Source organism: Oncorhynchus tshawytscha, linkage group LG25, assembly GCF_018296145.1.
Source record: "Oncorhynchus tshawytscha isolate Ot180627B linkage group LG25, Otsh_v2.0, whole genome shotgun sequence".
In the NCBI taxonomy this organism is placed as follows: Eukaryota; Metazoa; Chordata; class Actinopteri; order Salmoniformes; family Salmonidae; genus Oncorhynchus; species Oncorhynchus tshawytscha.
The window spans coordinates 24,859,661-24,871,088 of record NC_056453.1 but is presented as its reverse complement, the minus strand read 5'-3'; the positions used below and the strand labels follow the sequence as shown (position 1 = coordinate 24,871,088).

At 41.7% G+C, this 11,428-nt stretch overlaps 1 protein-coding gene across 8 annotated transcripts in view; it reads right to left on the bottom strand.

Moving 5' to 3' along the window:
• Positions 1-11,428, bottom strand: part of sdk2b (sidekick cell adhesion molecule 2b) — a 474,295-nt gene that overhangs the window by 103,176 nt on the left and 359,691 nt on the right. The window lies entirely within an intron of this gene.

The window sequence follows — 11,428 nt, the reverse complement described above, 5'->3', positions numbered from 1 at the left end:
GCACAACTCTTTTCCAAATTTACCTTTGCAGAGGATATTCCCCTAAAACGATCAACCATTAGACTCAAGCTATCCACCTCCGCTTGATTTTTCACTAGCACAACTACATCATCAGCATAGGCTGAGAGACGAATAGGAGGAATATCCTCTGAAAGGCACACCCCTGCAATGCGACTTCTAATGCTATTTAGTAGTGGCTCTATAGCAATGGCATATAACATCCCTGACATAGAACATCCCTGCCTAATACCTCTACACACTTTAAAAGGAGCACTCAAACCACCGTTAACTTTCAATACACTTTCAATGTCACCATATATCACCTTTATCATGGCAATAAAACCAGAGCTGAACCCAAACGCCTCAAACGTGTGCCATAAATATTGATGTTCAACTCGGTCAAATGCCTTTTCCTGATCAATTGAAATTAGACCAGCATCCAACCCAATAGCCCTAGAGACGTCCAAAAAATCACAAATCAGAGAAATGTTATCCCCTATCTGCCTGCCAGGAACACAGTAGGACTGATCCGTATGTATGATTTGCCCCATCACCTCCCTCGGCCTGTTGGACAAAGTCTTTGACAATATCTTATAATCAGTGCACAATAAAGCCACCGGCCTCCAGTTCTTCACCTCCCTCGGGTCACCCTTTTTGGGCAGTAGGGTGAGGACAGCCCTTCTGCAGCTTATTGGTAGTAACCCTCCGGTTAAACTATCATTAACTACTTCTAACCAATCCTCTCCCAACATAGCCCAAATAGACTTTAAAAAGTCAACGGGAAGCCCATCAATGCCTGGTGCCCTTCCATTTTCCATTCCTTTTAATGCAGTGTATAAATCCTGCAAAGACAATGGTTGCTCAAGCTCAACCTGAGCTTCTGCAGCCACCTTTGGGAGCCCATCAAAGAACTGCTGTGTCACTGTTTTGTCCTCTTTATATTCACACTTGTAGAGCTCAGCATAGAACTCTACTGCCCTCTTTCTAATTTCACTAGGGCTAGTGAGCTCTTGTCCAACAGCTGATTTGAGACAATGAATAATTTTTCTTTGTCCATTCTTTTTCTCTAAACCAAAGAAAAATTTGGATGAGGCATCCATTTCAGATATTCCCTGAAATTTACTTCTCACCAGTGCCCCCTGTGCTCTGATACCCAGCAGGTCTGCCAATGCAGCTTTTCTCCTCTTGAGGACCTGAGTATGGCCTCGATCTCCTGTGGTCTCAACCAACGTCATGAGTTCCACTATTTCAATCTCTAGGGCTTTCATTGATCTGGTGATATCCTTGGTGACATTCCTCGTGTATTGATTACAAAATTGTTGAATCTGGATTTTCCCTATATCCCACCATTGTTGAAGGGATACAAAACTGGCCTTTTGAGACCTCCACCTCTCCCCAAAAAAACTGAAACAGTTCCTGAAGTGAGCATCACTCAATAAAGTTATATTAAAATGCCAGTATGCGCTTTTGGGTTTTACATCGTTAATGAACACCACCTCTGTTATTAAACAATGATCAGAAAATCCCACTGGAGTTATCACACTTGATTTACAGACCTGAGATTGATGCTCAAAAACATAAAACTTATCTAACCTGGCCATAGAGATGATGTTCTCTCTCACATGCGCCCAGGTGTACTGCCTTGTTCCTCCATGTTGACTCCGCCAAATATCACACAATTCATTTGTTACAATAAGGCGTTTTAAAAACGTCCTTGAGGCTATATGAGGTTCTTGGTGATTTCTATCTAAATCACTAACTGTGCAGTTAAAATCCCCAGCAATAAACAAATAATCTTCTTTGTTACATTTCTCAATGGTATTTGATAATGTCTCTAAAAAACATACCCTCTCAACTGTCACCACTGGGGCATATACATTTATCAGACACATAGTGATGTTTTCATACCTTGCTCTAACTTTTAATAACCTCCCCTCAACTATCTCTTCAACCTCATATGACAAAGGCAAAAACCCTTTTGAGAACAAGATAACCACACCCCCACTTTTTGAGTTTACAGAGGAAGATATATACAGAGGAAGATACAGCCACCACATCTCTTTACAGAGTTAAAACTGCAACTGAACTCTTTCATTTTCTTTAGAATTTACATCACTTATCACTCTCGTGACCACTTTCTTGAGTCTAGCAATTTCAGGGCTTTTCAAACTTCCCCCTGTAATTTTTGACATCAGAAACTTTGCTGATTCAATAAACAATTCACGTTCAGGGAAAAAATCAGTTACATTGTAATCCTGCATATATTTCTTCCCTTTTGTCAACTTCAGAAATTGACGTATCCTCTCGATCCCATACCTCCCTTCCACCCCATTTATCTCACTATATTGTTGTGACGCGTCAGATGACTCACTCTCGCTATCTTCCCCAGAAGAATACGCCACCATCTCTACAACTTGTTCATCTTCAGCTGATTTATCACTCTCTACCTTTCTCTTAGAATTAGACCCTTCACTACCCCTTAAATTCTTCCTTTTACTCCTCAGTATTTTGAAAACATCCGCTTCCTTTTCCGTTATTTCAATCTCCTCTTGACTTCCAATTTCATTTTCCAGCACCACCTCAGCGACGGCAGTCGCAATCTCACCTACTGTTTCCCCTCCCTCTTAGTTCTGATCTACCACAATTGCCCCCGTATTCACACTGCCTTCCTCTCCTACTTTTCCAACCACATCTGCCCACCTTCTCTCTTCCCCTGCACCCGTATTATTTTCATCCCTTCGCGGTGGTGCATTATTTGCACCCGCACTAAAGCTACTACCAGGCTCAGCTCGCTCATTCTCGGGACAATTACGCACCAAATGCCCCTCTCTTCCACATCCAAAACATTTCATTGATTCAGTAGATGCATAGAAGACATAATCAAATCCATCAATCTTAAAACTAAACGCTAAATTCAGTTCATCTCCGTCCTTTTTTAAAATCATATGCACTTGTCTCCTATGAGACACGACATGTTTCAACAACGGAGATTTACATCCAAAAAGAACCTTCTTTATTGTAGATACGATTTGACCATGACGAGATAACTCTCGCTCTAACACTTCATCTCTAACAAATGGTGGCACGTTAGAAAGCATAACTTTCTTCGCCGGATTCATAAGCGGAAATACAGGCGTCTGTGTCTCCCGCAACACAACACCCCTCTCAACTATTTTATTCACCTTTTCAATTGAATCTAAGAATATCACTACAGCGCTATTCATCCTTGAGGCTGATTTGATGCTATCATACCCAATGATAGCACCCACAGCCAAGCTACATTCTTCCACTAAACACCCGGCATGCCTCCGACTAAGTTTTTCAAACTCTTCATTTCCGCGAGTGGCCATAGCAACCAGCCCCACCCGCTGGTTGTGCCCTCGCGAAAAACCAACCTCAAAGCAAAGATCCCACCACCCCTATACGTGCTTAGTGATAGTTTAAACAAAATACCCTTAAAACAACTAAACTAATCAATATATATATATATTTATATATACATACCAAAACCCGATAGAGTGAAAAGAAATTCCATTCGCTCTCACAATCACTCCTACTTGACAACTCACTCCCAGCATGCACTCCCAGCATGCACTCCGACGAGAGAGAGAGAGAGAGAGACAGAGAGAGAGAGACAGAGAGAGAGAGACAGAGAGAGACAGAGAGAGCGAGTGGGGGCTGGTAAGAGATAGAGGGAAGAAGGGAGGGAGGAAAAACTGAAAGTGGGTGGCAGATAATAGAGAGAGAGAGAGAGAGAGAGACAAAGATTTGACTTATCTAACCTTTGTTTAAGCAGGAAGTCATGCTGAGACCAACCGTCTCTTTTGCAGAACACATCAATAAATAATAATTACACTATACATATCTATGCAGAACAAATGTCTAAATGCAACATGCAACAATTTCAACGATTTTACTGAATTACAGTTCCTATCAGGAAATCAGTCAATTCAAATAAATAAATTAGGACCTAATCTATGGATTTCACATGACTGAGCAAGGGTGCAGCCATGGTGGGCCTGGGAGGGCATGGGCCCACCCACTTGGGAGCCAGGTCCACCCACAGGGGAGCCAGGCCCAGCCAATCAGAATGAGTTTTCCCCAACAAAAGGGATTTGTTATTTATTACAGACATAAATACTCCTCAGATTCATCAGCTGTTCAGTGGCTGGTCTCATACAATCCTGCATGTAAAGTAACCGGATGTGGAGGTCCTGGGCTGGCGTGGTTACACGTGGTCTGCGGTTGTGAGGCCGGTTGGACGTACTGCCAAATGATCTAAAACGACGTTGAAATATGGTACAAAAATTAACATACAATTCTCTGACAACAGCTCTGGTGGACATTCATGTAGTCATCATGCCAATTGCAGGCTACCTCAAAACTTGAGACATCTGTGGCGTTGTGTGACAAAACTGCACATCTTAGAGTGGCCTTTTCATTTCCCTAGCACAAGGTGTAATGATCATGCTGTTAAATCAAGTTCTTGATATGCCACAGGTTATCAATGAGGTATTGCCACCTTTCATTTTCCATTTGTTTTGTCTTGTCTTCCTGCACACCTGGTTTACATCTCCTACTAATTAACATCCTACTAATGTATTTAACCCTCTGTTCCCTCCATGTCTGTGTGGGGTATTGTTTACTGTCAGGGTTGGTATGCTTCCGGGAGGTTTACATCTCATCATTACTATGTGTATTTAACCCTCTGTTCCCTCCATGTCTGTGTTGGGTATTGTTTACTGTCAGGGTTGGTATGCTTCCGGCTGGTTTACATCTCATCATCATTACTATGTGTATTTAACCCTCTGTTCCCTCCATGTCTGTGTTGGGTAATGTTTACTGTCAGGGTTGGCACGCTTCCGGCAGGTTTGCGCCGGGTTTTGTTTTATGCCCGTGCTTTGTGGCAGCCGGTACTTTGTACTTGGGTTTTGTACCTTGTTCTGTGGGCATTTGTTTTGTGACGCGGTTGCATTTGGTATTATGATTGCCTCAGTAAAGTGCTTTGTTCACTCATCTCTGCTCTCCTGCGCCTGACTTCCATGCACCAGCTACACCGACCATTGACAGATATACTTGGATTAACCTGAATTAAGTACCAATTTCAGTTCAACTAAGGCTTTCTGCAGGGCAATAATGGCAGATTGAAGCTCTGACAGAGCCTGGCATTAGCATACACCACAGTGTCCATAGTGATAAAACAATATTGTTAATGTAAATAGTGAAAAGAACCGGACTAAAAATCGATCTGTGTTGGACACCCTTTATTATGTCCAGAAAACACCATCAATAAATACACACTGTGTTCTGTACTGTAAATACTTTTCAAAGCAGCTACCTGCAGCCTGGTGCCAATTGATGAAAGCCTCCGAATAAGTAATAAGTGGTCCACAGTGTCGAATGCTTTAGGTCAATAAAAATGGATGCACATTGTTTCTTCTTATCCAAACAAATAAGAACATCATTTTAAACCAAATAAGAAGCGAAGATGGTGCTATGACCTGGTCTGGAACCTGACTGGTGTACATTTAGAATACATTTAGTAGTTTAAAAGGATATAAGTTGAATATTTACCAAGGTTTCCAGAATTTTAGCTTGGCAAGAGAGTTTGAAAATGGGGCAATAATTATTTAGGTCATACGGGTCACTGCCTTTGTGAAGGAGGAGTATATTGGCCACCTTCCAGACCCTGGGATATGGTACCAGAAAATAACTGTTAGGTAAAAAATATTGTGTTAAAGATTCTGCAATCAGAGGAGCAGAAAGCTGCAGCAAGAAATCAGCCCCAGTTAATATTTTTTACATCAATCTTGCGCAAGACGTCTAGCACATCACAAGAAGAAAGTTGTTAAATTTAAAACAACGATGTACTAGAAGTTGACAGAACTTCCATCGAGCCAATTAGAAGATGGGAGAGGGGCAGGCGGGCATGTGGTCGAATGGCTGACCAGAGTCAAATAAGCCACCATTTCCTTCAAATAAAAAGCCCGCTGAGATAAAATCCCGATTAAAAGCATCAATTATCAAATTTTACTCAGTAATAATGCCACAACTGACACAACTTGCTGAGGCAGGGAAGGAGAGGATTTTTCACACTTCAGTGCTTTAACTATTTTCCAAATGTAGACAGATCACCTGCAGAGTCTGAGAAAAGAGCTCAATTTAGCTTTCTTGATTGAGGAAGTGGATCTATTTCTCAATTGCTTGGAAAAACTACAAATCAAATCAAATTTTAATTGTCACACGCTTCGCAAAAAACAGGTGGAGACTAACAGTGAAATGTTTACTTACAGGCCCTTCCCAATAATGCAGAATACAATAAAAAATAACAAATAACAATAATAATAGAAAAAAAAAATAGAAAAAAAATAGTAACACTTGAATCAGCTACAGAGTGTTTTTTTCTAGCCCAGGTCTGATTTCTCAACATAACAAGATCTGAACGTTTCATAGAGAACCAGGGGTTTGTTGTGTTTTTTTTCTAGCCCAGGCCTGACTTCTCAACATAACAAGATCTGAACGTTTCATAGAGAACCAGGGGTTTGTTGTGTTTTTTTCTAGCCCAGGCCTGATTTCTCAACATAACAAGATCTGAACGTTTCATAGAGAACCAGGGGTTTGTTGTGTTTTTTTCTAGCCCAGGCCTGATTTCTCAACATAACAAGATCTGAACGTTCCATAGAGAACCAGGGGTTTGTTGTGTTTTTTTCTAGCCCAGGCCTGATTTCTCAACATAACAAGATCTGAACGTTTCATAGAGAACCAGGGGTTTGTTGTGTTTTTTCTAGCCCAGGCCTGATTTCTCAACATAACAAGATCTGAACGTTCCATAGAGAACCAGGGGTTTGTTGTGTTTTTTTCTAGCCCAGGCCTGATTTCTCAACATAACAAGATCTGAACGTTTCATAGAGAACCAGGGGTTTGTTGTGTTTTTTTCTAGCCCAGGCCTGATTTCTCAACATAACAAGATCTGAACGTTTCATAGAGAACCAGGGGTTTGTTGTGTTTTTTTCTAGCCCAGGCCTGATTTCTCAACATAACAAGATCTGAACGTTTCATAGAGAACCAGGGGTTTGTTGTGTTTTTTTCTAACCCAGGCCTGATTTCTCAACATAACAAGATCTGAACGTTTCATAGAGAACCAGGGGTTTGTTGTGTTTTTTTCTAGCCCAGGCCTGATTTCTCAACATAACAAGATCTGAACGTTTCATAGAGAACCAGGGGTTTGTTGTGTTTTTTTCTAGCCCAGGCCTGATTTCTCAACATAACAAGATCTGAACGTTTCATAGAGAACCAGGGGTTTGTTGTGTTTTTTTTCTAGCCCAGGCCTGATTTCTCAACATAACAAGATCTGAACGTTCCATAGAGAACCGGGTTTTTTTTGTGTTTTTTTCTAGCCCAGGCCTGATTTCTCAACATAACAAGATCTGAACGTTCCATAGAGAACCAGGGGTTTGTTGTGGTTTTTTTCTAGCCTAGGCCTGATTTCTCAACATAACAAGATCTGAACGTTCCATAGAGAACCAGGGGTTTGTTGTGTTTTTTACTCTAAGGCATTTAAAGGGAGTATGTTTGTCTGCCAGAGAGATGAGTTAATTATGGGTCAGGCATGTAGCCGATGAAGAAACAGTCAGAGTAATGGGTCAGGCATGTAGCCGATGAAGAAACAGTCAGAGTAATGGGTCAGACATGTAGCCGATGAAGAAACAGTCAGAGTAATGGGTCAGACATGTAGCCGATGAAGAAACAGTCAGAGTAATGGGTCAGGATTGTAGCCGATGAAGAAACAGTCAGAGTAATGGGTCAGGCATGTAGCCGATGAAGAAACAGTCAGAGTAATGGGTCAGGATTGTAGCCGATGAAGAAACAGTCAGAGTAATGGGTCAGGCATGTAGCCGATGAAGAAACAGTCAGAGTAATGGGTCAGGATTGTAGCCGATGAAGAAACAGTCAGAGTAATGGGTCAGACATGTAGCCGATGAAGAAACAGTCAGAGTAATGGGTCAGGCATGTAGCCGATGAAGAAACAGTCAGAGTAATGGGTCAGGATTGTAGCCGATGAAGAAACAGTCAGAGTAATGGGTCAGACATGTAGCCGATGAAGAAACAGTCAGAGTAATGGGTCAGGATTGTAGCCGATGAAGAAACAGTCAGAGTAATGGGTCAGACATGTAGCCGATGAAGAAACAGTCAGAGTAATGGGTCAGACATGTAGCCGATGAAGAAACAGTCAGAGTAATGGGTCAGACATGTAGCCGATGAAGAAACAGTCAGAGTAATGGGTCAGGCATGTAGCCGATGAAGAAACAGTCAGAGTAATGGGTCAGACATGTAGCCGATGAAGAAACAGTCAGAGTAATGGGTCAGACATGTAGCCGATGAAGAAACAGTCAGAGTAATGGGTCAGACATGTAGCCGATGAAGAAACAGTCAGAGTAATGGGTCAGACATGTAGCCGATGAAGAAACAGTCAGAGTAATGGGTCAGACATGTAGCCGATGAAGAAACAGTCAGAGTAATGGGTCAGGCATGTAGCCGATGAAGAAACAGTCAGAGTAATGGGTCAGACATGTAGCCGATGAAGAAACAGTCAGAGTAATGGGTCAGACATGTAGCCGATGAAGAAACAGTCAGAGTAATGGGTCAGACATGTAGCCGATGAAGAAACAGTCAGAGTAATACATATCATAAAGAAAAGGATCAGTGTTAGTCTATGTGGTATCTCTAATACATGCAATAGGACAGTGATCACTGAGATCAGTAGCAAAGACACCACTGGACAAGTACTTGTGGGGGCTATTTGTCAGAATTAGGTCAATCAGCAAGGAGTTTGCTGGATTTTTTACATTAATCAACCTGTGAGGGTTTTGCAATCAGATGAGACATGTTAATATCAAGACAAGTACTCTTAAAAATGGTCTGAGGCCGGGGTAAGCCAATCTAAGTTTAAATCCCCATGTGTGTGTGAGAGAGAGAGAGAGAGAGAGAGAGAGAGAGAGAGAGAGGTGGAGGGATACGGGTGTGTGTTTGTGTGACACCATCAGTGACTATACCCCTGGGAGCGCTTGGTCCTCTATTCCACCCTCATGCCTGATTGGATACATTGTTCAGTCAGATGCAAAATTGTGTCACAAGCAGTCACATGTCCCTGGCGTGTTAACACTAGAACCGCTAAAGCAGTCGTTTTGACGGCTCATGATTTCATCTTTTTAGTCATGCCCCCCACCAACCTTGACTTTTACGAAATAAATCTATATTACACACTGTCGGTGTTAGAATCTTAATATCACAAACAGAACAGGAATTACACCCAGTTTTAGGAGAGCATGTCATTTCCTGAAACGGTTTCCCCTGTTGGACCTCCTTCCAACAGATGGGCCTGTTCTGCTCCTTCAGACAGCTGAAAGTGCAGTGCCCAGCTGATAATCCCCCCCGATAATTGCCTTGAAAGTGAACCTAAACTATAACGAGACTAATTTCACACATGTAACAAGACATTCAATAAATGAAGCATAGTATGATGGTGGAGAATGGGTGACTTGATGAGTGAGGGGAAACGAACGATGCAAAATGATGTGAAAGAAGAGTAGGGCGGACCCTTCCATTGTATTGATCCATTCTAGTTATCATCTTAAAATGGCATGTATCCTATATCAGTCAACTGAATCCAAGCAGTCTCATCAGTCTCCTCTGGCCTAGAGTAGGCCATACAGTGAGAGCGTGTGTAATTGTACATGCTGAACAGCTTTCAATCTCAGGGAAAAGATCCACATCGGGCAGCAGGTGAGCGAGTGTCGCAGAATGTGATGATGAGGCTTGGGGAACTTTATGTCGACAAGACGAGAAATGTCACCATGGACAATTTATTAACTTCTATGACTGTCTAAAAATTTGCTTGCAAAGAAAACAAGTCTGGCCGGCACCATGAACAAAGTGAGATGGGTGCTCCCTCCCTCTGAGCAAGATAAGGCAATATTATTATTGTTGAAGAACAACAAGACAACGGGAACACAATAAAGACAAAGATTTGGACTATTATACACTACAGTCAAACAAAGGGATGTCAAGCAAGTGAAAGTTGCGAAAATTGTGTCAACTTTTAGGACAAGGGATAAGGGAAAAGGGGAAACCCAGTCAGTTGTAAAACTGAATGCATTCAACTGAAATGTGTCTCCCGCATTTAGCTAAACCCCTCTGAATGAGACAGGTGCAGGGGCTGCCATAATCAACATCCACGTCTTTGGCGCCCAGGGAACAGTGGGTTAACTGCCTTGCTCAGGGGCAGAATGACAGATTTGTACCTTGTCAGCTAGGGGATTCAATCCTGCAACCTTTCAGTTACTGGCCCAATGCTCTAACTACTAGCCGACCCAGCTAAATGAAATCCAACTGATGCCATTGTGTGAAGATGTAGACAATATAAGCATATAATTGACTATTTTTGACTGCAGTCATAGACACTTATATGCATTATAATGACATTATTGATTTTGTGCTGAGTTTCACTATTTATCAAGTCCACTTGGCGCTTATAATGATGTCTATGCTGCTGATGTTTTCATCATTTGACTGTGTGTCTTTTGACCGTGCGTCTTGGTGGTTGGGATCATTTTATATTTGTATTAAAATCATTATTTAAAAAGAGCTGTTACCATATTCCAACACATTTTTTTCTGTTTCACAGTTCACTCAATGAATAAAATTGATTGAACACTTGAAATGTGCGTATTTTTAAATTATTATTATTTTATCATTTTTTACATACAGCCTACAGTAACATAAACTAATGAAAATGTGTTATTTGAAATAAAATATAAATCATATTCTAATGTGACCAAAGGCCTTCATCAACATGTTTGCGATAGCATATATATGAAATATATGAATTACAGTTCAAATGTTGCAGACAGAATGACTGCTGATTAGCTTGAAGGGGGGTCCATCTATAGGGGCCAACACACTGGGAGATGAAAGGGGAATACATTCACCGTGACACCGTCTTGACTGCCACACCAGTCTGCCTGCTTGCAGTGTAATAACACAGTGGAGATGAGAGTAGAATGAGTGCTAGGGAGGGGAGTACTTTAACTTCCATCTGAATTTATGGGTACATGTTCAAAACTCTCTGAGACTAACAGATGTTGTTGACAAAGAAGGGAATAAAATAAGTGGGAGTCATATTATAAAATGGTGGAAAGTTAAAAACAACAGCACAACATAATCCATCTAATGAGAGGGTTGAGTGGAACAGCTGTCTGGGGGGACAAACGCTCAGTAAATGAGATGCAGGTAGATCTTTTACCCCCTGACGCAGATGGCCCACTCTCCCACAGCTCCTAGCAAGGGCACCTATCTCGATACAGTCACACTGTCAGGGGGATAGTCACACACTACCTACAATCAATATCGGAGTTGTTTCCACTTGCAC